The sequence below is a fragment of the Plutella xylostella genome, chromosome 3, assembly GCF_932276165.1.
Source record: "Plutella xylostella chromosome 3, ilPluXylo3.1, whole genome shotgun sequence".
Lineage (NCBI taxonomy): Eukaryota > Metazoa > Arthropoda > Insecta > Lepidoptera > Plutellidae > Plutella > Plutella xylostella.
This window is the reverse complement of record NC_063983.1, coordinates 4,999,263-5,016,995: the sequence shown is the minus strand read 5'-3', so window position 1 is coordinate 5,016,995 and position 17,733 is coordinate 4,999,263. Positions and strand designations below refer to the sequence as shown.

General features: G+C 37.1%; 1 protein-coding gene across 2 annotated transcripts in view; it reads left to right on the top strand.

Annotated features, from left to right (window-relative positions):
• Positions 1–17,733, top strand: part of LOC105390638 — a 54,389-nt gene that overhangs the window by 31,104 nt on the left and 5,552 nt on the right. The gene's annotated exons all lie outside the window — the stretch shown is intronic.

The following is a 17,733-nucleotide window of genomic DNA, read 5'->3' as shown; positions in this document are numbered from 1 at the left end:
GTGTGAGTTCCTTGACTTCAAGTAATTTCTGTTGAGTTCTGTGGTCCCTTATGCCCACAATAATTCGATCCCGTAACATTCTGTTGAGTTGCGTATCGAAATTGCAATTCGCTGCTATTTTCCTTATTTGTGTGTAGAAACTATCGAAGCTTTCACCATCTTCTTGAGACCTTTTGTTGAAGTGGAATGTATTTATCACTTCATTAGACTTCGGCGCGAAATATTCTTCAAATGCTTTAATCACATCGTCGAGTTTAGGGTTCGCATCGGGTTGGCTTTTGAGAGTACTTGCCTTCGCATCATCGCCTGTTTCGCCTGTTAATAATGTGTTGAAGTACAACTCTTGAGCTGCCTGTCCAATGCAATTTAGCAGAATTGAAGCTTTTCTCGTTTCCGTAATTTGTCCAAGTCCAGCTGCAGAAAGGAATATCTTAAAGCTCTGCTTGAAACGCTGCCACTGAGGATATAAATTGTCCAGTACTTCCAGGTCCATGGGTGCCGGCATCCGGTATTCAATCGCGGCCGCCGCCATTGCTATCTCAATATTAGAATTGTCGTCGTTAGATGTGTTAGATTTTATTTCCATCACGGGTTAGTGGTTACTCCGTCGGCTGCGCCATGTTTATTAGTAATTAAACTCTTTATTTAGGAACACAACGTTGTTTATTAGTTAAAATATTATGTTAATTGTTTCTTACAATGTCGTGCAAAGCACGCGTTAAAAGAGAGGGAAAATCACAGGATGACAGATGATCTATGTATTAACGATTATTACTCTGTGTGTCACTGACACTACCACAGACTACACAACAGGTCCTAAAATTAATTACGTAAAATAAGTAGGGTTAAGTTACGTACTGTATGATATAAGTAAGTTGAGTCCTGTAATTATCTTCCTATTGATTGCTCTGCGGTGTCAAATATACTTACGATGTATAAATTACAGGGCATGCGGTACGGGCTACATATGTACTTATCACAGCAGCATGTAATTACAAACTGTACCAAACAATTTTGAAATTTAACTAGTAGTTACTACGCAGACCAAATCAATTTTTAATTGGAATACTTTTATCAATTTGCCCTGCAGATATAATTTTCACCAGCGGTGCGAACGAAAATTTAATTACCAAACCTATTTTTAAATAGTACGGTGAAAAAACAAATTGCATTACAAGTATTTACCAAAAATATGTATTCTACGTCGCTAAAAATACACGCATAAACTGCCATTACCGGAAAGGGCCCCGCATTTTCAAATAACGGGAATGGAATAGGGCATGTCATTAAAAACGTAACGGAAAAATTGTAGTAAACGAATCGAACCCTCAATTTGCATTCAGGAAGGACGGAGGGCAAATCGAATTCTTGCCTCGCGCGCGGCCCGCGTCTCAATTACTTGCAGTGCCGCCATCATTTTGGTGGCTAAAATAGGCATAGAATTTACATTGACTATTTTTATGTAAAATAAAACTTAAGAAACATAAGGTCCTTCCACAATATATACAAGTCAGATGCGTCTTGCATGAAATTGAATTAAAGTGGCATATAATATCATGGTCCACATTAGACAACGGCATCGTATAGACGGGCATTTATTTTATTGTTCAACGCTTATTGCCCTTGTATTTCATATACATGGATATCAGACAATTCCATGGTCTAATTAGTCCTGTAATGAAATATACTTATTTTTTATTAAAATTAGCAGATAATAAAATCTACAGCGTCATAAAGTTAACAAATCAGCTTACCCGACTACACTGGTTAAGTCAGTTTTTTTAAAACAAAGTTCATGATTGTTTATGATGTGGCGGGATTATACCTACATCGAATCCCAACTATTGCGCTTCCAACTCTACACATTATTAAGGTCAATGTTTCCTATAAATGGTGTGACACACAACAATGACCGTGGTATTGAGAACACTCAATGCAAACTGCAGTTTTAAAATGTCGATTTCCATTGTTCAGTATGTAAATAAGGCGACTGTTATTGCGCTTCCGAACACACACGACGGTATATAGGGCGGTTATTGTATTTTCATAGTTCAAGAAATGGAGCACGCCCGGGCCCGTGTAGGTACCTGTATTGATAATAAATGCACACGACACAGAAAATACACTCGGAAAGGAACAGCTTGAAACTCGACTACATACTTCTTTTGAAATTATGCACGGTGGAAAGATTCATGGGGCCGCAAGGACCTTAAGCCTTGCATTGTAGCTAGTAGAATACCTACTAAATTTATTTTTATTTTAAAATAATATGAGTACCTACTAACTTGCGGTCCTATGAATCTTAATATACTTATGTATTATATGTTAATACCTACAAAGGTTCGTGGTAAACAAAAACTCATTATTTATATTTCATAAAATATTTATTTAAAAATTTTGTCTCTTTCGCCAGTCTCACGTCGAAGTTTCAACTCGATTTAGGTACAATGAACGTCTGCGAACAGATAATGAAATGTAAACTCATTTTGTCTTCCTACGTGCAGTGGTGATTAGGCATTCTTTCTGAAAATCATTTTATTTACACTTCTTAGAAATGTGCATACTTACAAAACTCTTTTACTTTAAGCATTACTTTAGCTATAAATCATATTTATTGTTTAATCGACCGTTTATCTTAAGCAGAGGAGCAAAATTTCAACTTTACGTAATAAATGCCTCGGTTATTGAAAGATTTATCATACTTAACCTTTTAGCTTGCAACCGTGTTGCCCTGATTCCGTAAGGTTTTGCAATTCACGCTTTCCGTGGGGCTTTCTCCGCAATTTATTGTCGTGGAGCGTAAAAAACACGCGAAGGCAAACTTGCATGAATTTTGTATAGTGTGACCCGGCAATTTATCTACAGGCGGGTGTATTGTGCCGCGCGTCACAAAGGGTTAAGACAAATCACATTACTGACGCGTGAATTGTAAATTGGACATTACTCGTTACAGCGGCGCCGCCGGGTGCAACAGAACACCCTTGTTTTTATATGAATAACTTCACAGAGAAAATTCTCATTCATTTTTTACTGTTGGTATTGGGAATGCTCGTTAGCTTTCACGGTAAATTTCATAAATAAAAGCTTTGTTCTCTGCGATCATTACAGCAAATGGAATGCAATATTCGTTAAGCATAAATAAAATATCGATATTTGTGTACGTAGTGTTACCAATTAACAGTGAGTTTGGTCGAAACACGGATATAATTGTGCAACAGCTCTGTAGGCTGTTATGGCGGCCGTTTCAGGAACAATCGATCCGTCGGTAATGGTCCACCCGCTGCCAATACCAATAACTTATTTAATATGTACGATATTAACACATATTGGAGATTTAAATCATGTCGTATACTTAGCAGCTTACTTAAGAGCAACAATAATTAAATCCCACTGTTATAATGTATATAAGCTAAACGTTTAATCCAAATTAATGGATACGTCTTTTATATCCAACTTCTAAATTGTGATTGCTACAGCAACATACAAATAGGTCATTCGGGATGGCATATCTCTATTATTATTATTATTAGCCCCTCCAGTTTCAATATTGTCGTTATGGGCCCCACTTCTCAATATCGTCGACAAAGGTCCTTATTGCCAAGCGAGGCGTCTATTCATAAGCAATTTTGTTGTGATACTCGTCCTAATGACACGGCGGGCGTGTAGGGAAAGCGAATGCGATGTAACATGTTTTATTTGATGATAGGTGTAATTTGGGAAGGTATCTTCTGGATTTATTGATGGTTTGCGGGAATGAGGAAAGATTGCTGTGTTTACTGGCCGTTTGATTATTATCATTATTCTTGTCGGTACCTCCGCATTTCTTGGTTGAAATACTTAAGTACTCTATTTTATAAAGTAGTGACGTAAAAAATACATTCACTTTAAAACAGTAATTTACAATTCGTGATAAACTTTATGGGTACATTAGTTACACATTGAGCTTCTTCTTATAGTGTTGGCTATAAATCCTAGAGCTAGTAGAGACTAGGGTTTGTTACCACCACATCGCGGTGAAATGATTAGCTAGTCAGATAAGTTCATCGTCACAGACTGTTCAGAGTAAACCGATCGCATATAAAGTACAGTTTCACGGAGCCAATATTGATTATATTATTGATTATCAATTTCACTTCAATAAAAAGCGAAACAAATATCGCTTTGAAAACTTCAGCGACTTTATATTGATTCGTACCAATACACTATAATAAATAAATAAATAAATAATAAAGCCTTTATTCAATCATAAGTTTTACATACATTGACATTAGTTTAAAGAATTATTGCCAAACAATTAATCATAATCATGCAAATATTGACAATGCAAACAAATTATTTAATACAAATTAACAGTTTAAATAAATTAAGTACATTAATACATTACATTTACATTAATAATAATAAAAAAAATAAAAAAATATTTACACTATCATGCAAAGTATCAAATATAAAATATGTCGTGGTTGTATAATTCAATTAAGTACTTTACATTCTATTAATATCTAATTAAATCAATGAAAATTTACCATTAAATATTATGCAACTCAAACAATACTTAACACAATAATATCATTAATTTATATTCACTTAAAATTATGTCACATTCATTTAAGTCCTTTATAGGACATGGTAGGCCTCTCACTGAATCTATCAGTGAGGTTTGGTCTAATCACCCGTGCTGACCAGACTTGACTGGGTGATGTGTTGGAGCTAGAGATACCGTTTCTGTTCTCTGTTACTAATTTTGAGCAATGAAGTCTTTTGACATCCAGTTCCACAAGTTCCTGTTTGGGGCTAGTCTCCACCATAATGAGTTGAACTTCCTTAACTCATCAGTCCATCGCATCAGCGGCCTGCCGACCTTGCGCTGTCCATCTCTAGGTGTCCATTCAGTTGTGAGACGTGTCCATCTGTTGTCGTTAGTTCTCATTATGTGTCCAGCCCATTGCCACTTCAATTTTCTTATTGTGGTGATGACGTCTGTTACTCTTGTGCGTTTTCTTACTTCCTCGTTCCGTAATCTATCTGATTTTCTTACGTTCAACATACTGCGCTCCATTGCTCGTTGATTGACTGATAATTTAGTTTTGTGTCTTTCTGTGGGTGCCCATGTTTGAGCGCCATACGTCATTGCTGGTAGAATACAAGCGTTAAACACTTTCCTTTTAATGGAAATGTGGAGATCAGACTTAAATATATGCTTAAGAGCCCAATATTTTTTCCAGCCAATATTTACTCTTCTTTCCACTTCTTTATCCAGTCTTTTAATGAATGACATCATCTGCCCTAAATATACATAATCATTCACATATTCTAGTTCTATTCCTTTTACTCGTATAGGTTGTCTCGTGCTGTTCGTCATTATTTTCGTTTTACTTTCATTGAGTTGGAGGCCTGTAGTCTCTATAGCGGCTTGGAAGTCTGCAATTATTTCTTGCAGTTCACTCGCACTCTCAGAAAAGAAGACAATATCATCCGCAAATCTTAAGGCTGTCAATTTATACCCATTTATTGATATTCCTTTTGAGCCCCAATCGACGGATCTAAACGCTTCCTCAAGTAATGCTCCAAACAAAAGTGGGGAAAAAGGTGCTCCCTGTTTTACTCCTCTCTGAATTGGGAACATAGGACCTTCCGACTCTAGTTTTATTAGTGCTGTGCTCCTCTTGTAAACTTCCATGAGTATGCTTACATATCTTGCACTAACTCCTTTTTTTAGGAGTGCTTTCATTAAAAAATTCTGACTTATACTGTCGAACGCCTTTGTGAAGTCAATGAAGCATATGTAGAGACTTTTGTTGTATTCTGTATATTTCTCAATGATCATGTTCAAAGAATGCAGATGGTCTGTAGTTGAAAAGCCTCGTCGAAATCCGGCTTGGTCGACTGGTTGACTCTCATCAATGGTTTTGTAGAGCCTGTTCTTGAGTATGGTCATGAATAGTTTATACAGACAGCAAGATAATGTGATAGGTCTATAATTGTTGACATCCTTTTGGCAGCCCTTTTTATGTAATAGTTTTATTATTGATGTATGCCATTGTTTTGGTAAAACATTATTTTTCAGGATAGAGTTAAATATGTTTTGAATTGGATCTATAAGTACGTCTGCGTAGCATTTCAGTATTTCATTTGTTATTGAGTCTTTCCCCGTTGCTTTTTTGCTCTTTAGATTTTCAATAGCAAACCTAATTTCAGATTTGAGAATATATGGCAATTCATCTTGATCTTCAGTGCTTTGGATTTTCTCTACAATTGACTCTTCTTTGCTGGCATAGAGATTTCGGTAGAAGTCTGTTGCAATTCTAAGTATATCTTGTCTGGTTTTTGCGACTCTACCTTTTGTATCAGTTAATGTAGAGATCATTTCTTTTCCTATCGATCTTTGTTTCTCTATCTCTCTAACTGATCCCGTAGTTCCCATAATTTCTTCGATTATTTTCAGGCTGTGAGTTTTCAGGTCTTTCCGGATACTACATCTTGCTTCTTTTTGTATTTTACTGAACTGAGTTCTTTCCAATCTGTTTTTGTTAGTTTTCCATTTAAGTTTATCTCTTTCATGTATTAATTTTTTGGTTTCTTCTGTGAATATAGTATTCAAAGGTTTTTTGTCTTCAACTTTTAGTTCTTCTTGCAATTGTTGTAGCAAGTTTTCTAGCTGGTCATACATTGTTTGCAGCGACTTGTTGTTTTCGCCATGCATTGTGCTCTTTACCTGTTCTTTGTGTTTTTCCAATGGTGAAAAATGCATGATTCTTCTTGGATGGGACTTAACTCTTCTTGGTTGTTTTGTGTAAAGACATGCAATTACCGGTCTATGATCACTATTTATCTTGAACTTAGTTAGAACCTTCACGTTTTTTAATGTCCTTGTATTGTTAGCAAGGATGAAATCGATCTGGTGCTGGCTCCCATCAGGAGAAAGCCACGTCCACATTTTACCTTGCCTGGCTTTAAATAGGCTATTTGTAATTTTCAGTCCAAATTCTTGACAGAAAAGTACAAGTCTTTCCCCTCTGTCATTTCGTTGGCCGTAGTAGTAAGGACCCATTATATGATTTTCACATTCTTGTCGTTTGCCTATGTGGCTGTTAAAATCTCCTATGATATATACCTCTTGGGATTGGCTATCAGGGTATGCTTCAGAAATTTGTGAGTAAAATTTTTCTATATCTTCATCGCTGCTGTTGGTAGCTGTAGGGGCGTAGACTTGAATTATTCTCATTTTTCTTGTTCCTATTGTTAGGTCTAATGCTGCGACTCTATCAGATATTGACATGTAGTTATTAATATACTTTTTCATTGATTTGTTTATTAAAAATCCAACTCCCCCAATACTTTTGTTTGAGCTAGTGTGATATAAGATACATCCATTTTTTAACTCTATCAATTTCTCGTGCTCTCTTCTGACCTCGGATATTCCAAAGATGTCCCATTGTATTTCCTCCAAAGCCATACATAATTCCGTTAGTCTATTGGAGATTTTGTGTTTGACATATTGTTCTTATCAGATTTATTTTGTGGTGAAGGATGCGGTCCTTTTAAATAATTCATTGTATGGTCTTTCTTAATTGGTTCGGTAGAGGTCCTTGGGCTGTTTTTGTTGGTTGTAGAGCCATATGATAAAATACTTATAAAATACACTATAATAGTATTTGTAAAGTAAGTAGTTATAATATATTTGTTTGGCAAACTCCAGCTCCATCGCTTTTCACACGAATTGTTATCTCGTGCGCCGACTGTCTGTACAATTCTTTAGTGAAATCAAAGCGGCCACAGGAGGGTTACTCTACAATACTGACGAAAACCCAACAAACGAGAGGTGTCGCGCAATCGGCACGTTATATACGTTGACATTGAGTCGTGGCTCGCGCAGCAGCGCCCCAAAACTTCGTTTTTCGTCATATGGAGTGACCCCCCAGACGCGGCACAGACAAGAGACACAAAGCCACAGAACTAGCAGGAATGCTCTCACAGGCCACTTCACTTCTACAATGCTATTAGTTGTACTACTTGTACTAGACACACGCCCCGTATGTGCAAGGCAGGTAGAGTGGGCAGCGTAATTGTTTAATGCCAGTTTCTATAACTCTATATCTATCGATGACTGAAGGCTTTTGTACAATTTATTCGCATTGTAACCTTTTATGCTGTGTACTAAATAGACGATTCATATAATTATAGGAATATGGATACTGTTAGTTAGCTGTAAAACTGACCTATTACTTTTATTGTTTATTGAATTATTTGCGTACTGTTGTTTTAATGTTGTTGAGTCCAGTTTGTTTAATTGTTTTGCCATTTCTTTCTTCCTTAATGACGGGGCCTTTGTGAAATGGTGGTAGATTATGACTACGAAGTAATTCTAATATTCTACGTCGAAAAAATAAACGATTTCATTTCATTTAATGTTCTATCCTTATATTCAACACCTAATAAATGTTTTTAAAAAATGGGGCCAATTGCAAGTGGAACTGTTTCTTTGCTCGTGAGTGTAGGTACTTAACTCTTTTATTTTGAAGAACACGACCCATCGTTCGTATGAATGAAACGCACGTGGCTCCAGCCCACAGAGGCTGCACGCGAGCCAGCCGCTCGGAACAATTGCGTTAGGCGACCTATTTGCCGCCCTGCGTCGCCCCGCTGTGCACTTCACCCCTGACACAGGATTAAAATGATGCTTCGGTACTGGATGTTTCATGGTAGGGTATCACTTGTAGGTTTAAAATACATATAATACATGTATATATTCAATATAATTTATTATAGTTTTTATTACAATTAATTAATAGTTGTTTCTTGTACAGTTGTAGTGAGAATCTTAGTGTTTCCTTTGTGTCACACACACATAAGTCACACTATCAAGTTACAGAATATTTTCCATCTCTCCATACAACAGTCCCCACAGTGCGCCGCCGCCTCCACTTGTTAAACACGACGACAAGCTCGTTATTAGGATTGACGCTTATAATTAATTGTATTATTGTCATACATTATGAATTTCATACCACATACTATGAACAAGAACATACCAGTATTTATGACTGGGCTGAATTTTATGAGTGAACATTTCGCAAGTAATACAGAAGCAATACTTAAATGTTAAAAAAAAACAGGTGATCTATATGTATAGTACATACTCTACCTCTACACAAATTAAACGGGCAGCTGCCCTTTTTGTAATCTTCAAGTTTTACCTACTCATATCTAAATTGATTTATATAATATAGCTGTACATAAAAAAATCTCGTTTATTTAAATTTCAAAACTAAACTATATTCTTAAACTAGAAAAATGCTCATCTTACTTCAAAGACGTTTTACTTACAGCACTATTATCTCTCCTTTAAACTATGAATTCACAAGAGTTTCCCGCTTACAGCAGCCAATGAGCGTGCAGTATCCGTGTAGTAGTCAATAACTGCTGGAGGCCCTTTGTACCATCACTGCGGCACCCGCTTTGTGCATTAGCCCCCGGGCGGGCGGCGAGGCGCACCTCCACTGAAAACTGTAAGCTAGTGGGGTAATGAAGCTAGTAGCTAAAGAACAATTTTTAAAATGTAAAACTGTGAAATAGGAACTCTATTTATATTATAAGTTTTTGTTGCAGTACTGCATTGGTTGTCACAAAAAACGAAGAAAGTAGAAACGTGCTACGAAGCCGCGTAGCATCTCGTAGCGCGTAGCAAGCTCGTAGCGCTACGACACCCGTAGCACTTAGCTGTTTAATAATGTTGATAAAATCGTTTAGCAACCATAACTATTACTGATGAGATGATAGTGATAATGTGTACTTATTGCTGTATTCCAGCCGGGACATAGACATAAGACTCTGTCCTCAACCTTCCTCACCCTGCAACCTGCTTCTACGTTTGCGTGTTGTTGTTTTCCGCTTCAAGTCTAGTTAAAATATTTATGATTTGCCAGATCGTTAAGACGTGGACAAGATTATATCTTTTATTATTATAGATCTCTGTATACACACTGTATTAGAAAATACAACAAAGTAGCTGATGATTTTAACCACCCTCTACATTTTCACTCGTCGCAATCCGCCACTGTAAACAAAAATGAACCCGAATACATTTGGTACAAAGTTAAAATTGGCGTAAAATTGAGTTATATTTGGCATAGGGCTGTTATAGTTGAGTTCGGTATGTATGCATGGTTGATGAGCTCATATTAGTTTTAGTATTGCTTGCTTTGCATAGCTTTGTACTCACGCCGGATATGCTGATGGCAGACTGTCTTGAATACAAATGCAACTTATTATTGTAACTACAGAAGATAAGGCTCAGTCGTTTCGGCAAGGATTACAAATGGGGTAGTAAGTATATAGTAGCATAAAATTGAATTCGGTTACATTACATTTTAGTTTCATTTGTCATTGACTCTTTCTGTCGTGATTGGCTCTATATTACAATTGGCCTTAACACATAATTTACTAATTTTATCATATCTTATGTAAGTATATACGTTACGGCTAATGTTCACAAAATAAACAATTAATTTGTTAATAAAATAAGCAATTAATTTTCGCTTCTTCCTCATTCTTTGAAACAAAATTCGTAACATTATACACAACAATTAGATCAAAACGTTTATTTAAAGAAGCATTTTCGAGTGCTTTTATAATTATTACAGAGAATTCCGTTTCCGTCTTACCTGTAACTTAATACTAATTACATACTTGATTTCCGGAAACAAGAACTTTAACGACACATTAAAATAGACCTCCCAGGAACAAAAGAAGGCCTGCCTTGCCCAACATCTGGTTGCCATCGTATCAGCAAAAAAACGGCTAAGTGCGATTTGGACTCGCGATGAAATGGTTCCGTTCTATTCTATAGACAGTATTAAATATATTTTCTAGCCAACATAATATCTTCACGCGTTCCTGAGATAAAGGGTCGTGACTACTCTTGACAGACAGACGGACGGACAACAAATGGATCCTATAAGCCTTATAGTATAAGGGTTCCGTTTTTTCCTTTTAAGGTACCGAATCCTAAAAACGCCAATCATTAAACCACAAATAAAATTAATTCCGGCAATTTGTTTTGTTCCTTCTGGTACAATTAGGGGTCTCGTTCGTTGGTTTAATTTGATTGGTGGAGCGGTCTGGCGCTCGCAGGCTCTAGTAACGCGATTGTGGAGGCTCCATCTGTCGACGTCTTATTTCCTGTGTGCTGATGGGTTTTTTACACAATTCCTATATGTAATATGATGGGGAGAAATATCTGTACTGGAATTTATTGAGTTAAATCAATATTTGTAGATAGATAGATATTTGCTGAAAGTAGCCAAGTTAGTGAACTACAAAAAAGTGTATTTGTGGTTGATAGTTGATACCTCATAATAAAACTTTCCAACTTAACAAAAACTTGGGGTCATCTACTCTTAAAAAACACCTCACAAAAGCTATCCCTTTCTCGTTTTCGGAATAAATCGAAATATTCGGACTATTGTCGACACTAACGATCCATATCTTTCATTCAACAATAAAAGCAAGCAAATCACTTTTGGAATGTACACCTTGGTTCCTTTGTCGTCTAAATTGGGCGGCGGCGGCGGTGGGGCGCATCGGTGGGATGGTGTGCGTCAGAATGGCGGCACCAAGTCTAGTTTTATATAAATAAACATTTTCTAGATAACTCGCCAGCAATGACAACGTTCCACCTACATTATGGCTCAAATTCTTTTATACTTACATGAAATTTAATTTTTTAACACAGTTAAAAAAAAATGATGGTAATATTCTGATGCGCTGTCAAATGTAGAGTCAATATTGAGGACGGTGTCATTGATTAGCTTTTTCCGTTTAGGAGTAGTTTAGGTTATATGTCACTCGATTTTTTCATTTCTCGCGAGTGTAGGTAATTGCCGCCTCTACAATTAATGTCCATTAATCAAAAACATTCTACCTCGCCACGACGCAAAAAATTGCTATAATTATTCATATGGATTTCAAAATGACTGGGCAGGTTTTTTTATTAATGGTAAGTAAATAAATGTAGTAATAATAATTATGTAGTAAATGTTGAATTACATAAGAAAAATCACGGGTTCCGCTCATCTGGCATAATCTTTATTGACCAAAACTCATTTCGCATAACTCGTATGGTCTAAACTTTTTTGGCCGAACCATCACTTTGCCAAGACTTATGTGGCATAAGGCTCGTTTCGTCTAAAACTCTTTAGTCACAATGTTTAAACACCTAAGTTTCGTTTGCTCAAATTTATGTTCCTCTATACCTATGTAACTATAATCTTGTTTCTCCTAATGTTATCTTAATAAATAATATATTAAGTATGTAGTAAATGTACAAATTGTGGTATTTTTCTCCTACATCCCGAAAATCACGATATTGTATGATCAAAAAATCGAAAGTTAACGACCAATATAATTATTACAAACCCCATGAGATCGAAACCTAAAAATAGGTGCGACGACGAGCAAAACGAGGAGGAGCGTGTTAGGTGCACATGTTCATCAAAACCAAAGCGGAGCGCAGCGAAGCGGAGCGGAGCGTTTTCCAAACAGCGGAAACAATACAAGGCACCAGTTTGCGCTATGTAGGGAGACGCTCCGTCAAAGTTAAAGCCAAACGAATATTATTACTTTGTATAAACCTATGCCATAGCATTATTAGGCTATTCAAGATTTGGCCATACCATTATTAGGCAAAACAATGTTATGCGAAATAACTTTTTACTAAACGAGATTTATGCCATACGATTTTCGGCGTAACGAGACTTTGACCAAACGTTACTATGCAATACGAGATTAGGCAAAAAAATCTTATGCCAAAAAAGGTAGAACCGAAAAATCACACTTGGTCCCGCCATTGTGACGCACTCGTGGAACTACGGCGGCCGGCTGCGACACCGGACCTTTGTTGGCACATCAGACTGCAAATTGGCAGTTTAGTTGAGCGCAGCATCCCCAGAATTTTCCATTGCCATGGGCGTTTTGACAGCGATTGTTGGACCTGTCGTTTAAGAATTGATTTTAGTCGCTACCTACAACTCCTTCAAGCTGAAGGTATTGTCACTAGTGTTTTGTGTACGACAGCATGTTGTGTCATGGATCCCCGGCTGAGGCAGTAACTTATTTAATTATATAAAACGGCAAATCGTATCGCTGCCCACAACCCGTAAATGTATAAATACTTAAGTACATCAGTACAAACACTGATTTATTAAGTTTTTTTCCAATAATGCAACTTTATAAGTTTATAAAGGATGGAATTTATAAGTTTTCTGCAGCAGTACACACAGCCATGACCGCAAGTTTTGTGCCCCTATTATTAAGTTCCGTAGTTGAGCTCTCGTTTAGTTCGGTATTTAGCCGGCAGGGGGCGCCGCGGGCGACTGCTAGCTCATCGCTTTTAAAAACTAAAGGAACCAACTCTCGTTACACAAATTCTGCTGATGGTGGGACTAGTGGAAATAAATTGTTGCTGTAAAAGTAACTGGTCTAGACTTTGAATTACATACCTACACTTTTTTTAAATAAGGAGACATTCATTGGTTACCTACTATGTTTTGGCAGTAACACCCCATTAGCTCCCAGTACTTGAACTATTCAGAGGTGCATCGCTGCACCCAATAAAAAATATTAAATTTGGTGGCTGGTATGATTTTTTATGCAAGTTGGTGGCTGGTATGCTGACAGTCTGGATTAACATAACACAGTATAGACAGTCATTCATATTTTTGCAGCCCTGTGTATACCACTTTGTGTGTTTGAATCTTGTTTTAATTAAAGGTATATTGAAGCGAGACAGGTAGATTAGCCGCTTTCAGCCAGGTTCATTTGATTTCGTCAACACTACATCTGCAGTGAGCTCGTTAGAGCTCCGGCGTTTAATCGCGTTTCACTATTACGACCCACTAGATATGTGCCTATGTTAAATACATATTTGAAATTGAAGTCAGCGGTGTGTTCATGAGTGTGTGTGTGTTACTGTGATGTGCAATCAAATAATTCAAGACCTAGTCAAAATCATTTAAACACAGTTTAGATATAAGTAATGTTATTACTTATAAATAATTAATTACTTATTTTGATACAATTTGACGCATAAATGATACAATTCTCGCTCATACGCTTATAAATAGGTATAGTAATGGCTTTTTTAAACTGCGAAAATATCCAACAAAGTGAAGAATAAACAAGCATATTAAACTCTTGTTTGCACAGAAAATGGCACGAGCAATTTCTTAAACTTAATTTTCTTTTATATTTAAGACACGGGGCGGTTTGCAGCTGGTAATAGGTTGGGTCAGAAATGGCTAACTATCACGCTAGTGGGGTAGACAATTGAATTATCCGGCTAACTACCGACTGCCGACCCTGCATAGCGGCCGCGCTGCAGTCTAGGATGTACTAGAATACTAATTATTTCTGACTAAGCTTCAGTATCGACTGCCGATGTTGCTAACTGGCTCACTGATTTGTTTTACGCTCCAATTAACGCGGTAAACGAATGAAATTGAATTGAAACTGTCGGACTGCATTAAATAACTTATAGGTACTTTGATAAAAAAATAATTTACCTAACTTTGATGAGATACCTACAATGATTAAAAAACTAATCGGTTAGAATACAATGCTGTAGATAATTACTAATTCAATGTAGGTCTAGATAGTTACATATTCATCTACATTTGTTGTCGATTGTTATTCCTAGTTTTTACAGTACAGTTATTCAACTATGACTAACTATGTAGTCATTTAAATGTATACTATTTTTAATTCTATAGTTTTTTGTTACAGGATATAAATAAACAAACATCAGTTGTGTGTATGTAAATAATGATGGAATAATTATACTCGTGATAAAATATATGAAACATAAAAGTAAGGCACGATGATCGAATGATTGATTGCCTATAATAGACCGTCAAACCATAAATCAATCGATGTAGTGTCATCTTCGACCTAAACGAACGATTCTAATCGAACAAACATTAGGATACTAAATAAAAATACAACATAGAGGTAGATTATTATACTAGGTATATTTTTATTCGGGTCTGTACTATGCAGTATACAAAAATTATGAATTCAATTATGAGCTAACAAACTTTGATTGTCTGTGTGCCTGGTGTCCAGCAGTGTATAACTACGGGTGGCTACGGGCTGCTGATGATGATGATCATGAAACATCCAGTACAGGGCCCTATCGCGAAGTCAAAACGAAGTAACATTTACGAAGTAATTAATGTCAAATTCAATAACAATTAGAATCTGAAAATCGTTGTTAAAACAAGTTTGCGATAGGGAGCCAGGGATGTATGTATGTAGGCTTGTTCCAAGGAGACAACACTGTCCTCAAACTTCCTCATTCAGCTACTAAAGTGTAACTTATAATATAAATTATAATGTGGTATCTAGCACACAAACTAAACTTAAATACCTATTAACAAGATCATATTAAATAAAATTATCTAAATAAATACACTATTTAGATAATATTATTTAATATTATCTTGTTCATCTTCTAAGTAAGCAGTTTTTTGCTTTACCCAACTTGTGTCGGTGGCGCTCTGCCAAATAAGTTTGGCACGGAAAGAGTACTTCATGGAAATCAGCATTCGGCGAATCAACACGATTTACAAACAAATATCAAGATGTTTCTGCACAGGCATTGCAATTTCGTTGCTATTCAATAAGCATTTACAACTTTTGTAGGTTAATGACTATTTTATAAATGACCACTTTGGACCATGTTTATAATGCAATTTTTATTTAGTTTTAGAACCGAATTATGGCAATAAAATAACATGAAATTAAAATCCTCACTACTCGTACCGAGACCCCCATAATACACTCCCATTAAACAAGCTAATAAAGTACCAATAAACAATACCTCAGCGTATAAACTGCATTGAGCAGTCCGATTTCGTAGCAAGAGTCACCGCCCGCCGCCGGTCGCCGGTCGCCGCCGGTCGCGCGACAGGTCGCCGGTCGCAGTCTGCGCTAGTCACGTCCCGGCTCTCCAGGACACTCCACAGTGGCGGCGTTTACCGTCGAGCACAGTGCAGCTTTAATTGGATTTCAGTCGCGCTGCATGCTGAAGTGACGATCGGGCGGTCGGCTCAAAAGTTTGTTACTTGTGTTTTCGGTCTTATAATGAGGTTGGAAGCTTTTGCTCCATTGTCGGTTTAGTGTCTTTGGACATGAGCCTGCGTTTTTTTAGGGGACTTTTAATCATACTTAGTTGTAATGTTGTATAATACTACCTGAGTGGGGTCAAGTTTATTTGCCCCAGACTGTACATACGTTTACAGGCGACGACAGACGAACACTAGACCGCTCAAAAAAACAAAACTGCTATTAATCAATACTTGCTCAAGCTTTTTACTCGTTTATATTTTTGAACAAGTACCTACTTACCTATAAATAATGGATTTGTTTTGCATGGAGCAAAAACCATGAATGAACATCAAATTCTATGTAATTGGTGATGGCGTCGGCATTTATGTCGATTTCAACCGAGGTGTCGGGTAAACAATCGTACAGAAAAACAACAATTTGCCTCCCTAATACGTAGGCACTAAGGTCTTTAATTTAACTCTGGCACTAGCAATATCACAATTTTTCATTCAAACGCGTCAAGTGATTTCGTCTGGACTGAAGGGCTGTACAGCTGCATTTTTATTAACTGACTGAGGATAATTTAATTATTTTGGTTTGGAAAAGTTTGGTAAGTTGTTTTTATGGTAATTTTGGACAGTCGCGGGGGTGTCATGGTAATATGGCGGCTACACACGAATGCACTCAAAACATGTTTAAAGTTTAGAGACGGTGTAGAGCGAGTAATTATCAACAACGGCGTCCAGGTGAGGCCTCCATTTTTATTAAAATTGATCCTTGCAGTTTAGAAAGCTTTAGGGTACCTATTTACCAACTAACTTTGTGCGGGGAACGCGCAAATTTACAATAGTTGTTTTGAATGAAGCGTTGTATAGCCACAGGTTTACAATATAATTTGTACGACACTGTACAGTGTACACTGATCCCTAATTATGCGGTTGCATTATACCTACAAGCTTGCTCTGTTGTCCTAGTACCTACATAAGTAGACAGTTGTGTTGCAGTTAGGTGTCGAAGTACAACAATTAAGTCCGTCGCCTGCCACTAACGACCACCCACCTTGTGTGTCTGTTGCCTTAGTCTGTATGCTACCATACTGTGACCTTATACTTAGCATAGCCTTCTTAGCAGATCATTCAACCTTCCTTCTAACAAATCTGATCTAATACCTAGGATGTAATAAGTTTATGAGTTGTATTAAAACTGATTACTGATTACTAATATACACCTACCCAGTTAGCTTATTGCTAATAGAAGCAACTACAAGTGGAACAAACTCCGTAGCAGTCGACGTGACCGGTCTAACCCAGTTCTGCAACATCGATCATTCCAACTTTACCACAAACAACTTGTTACTCGCGCTGCGTACACTCTGCTAACAAGAAAATGTGCTTTTCCCACGTTTACTGCAGCCTGAACTGGAGTGTCAATAATAAGGAAAGTCCTTTACAATGAACGAAGGATTCATCCAGATGAAGTTGTCGTGTACTAGAGGATGACAATAGGAGTCGGAGCAGCATTAAATGTGACAATAGTCAAAGGTCCTGCGAGCGGATGCAGGCAGGTGGCGGCGGGGGCGGCAGCGGGGGCGGGGGCGGCAAGTCTCCGTATCGCGGAGTATGCGGAACT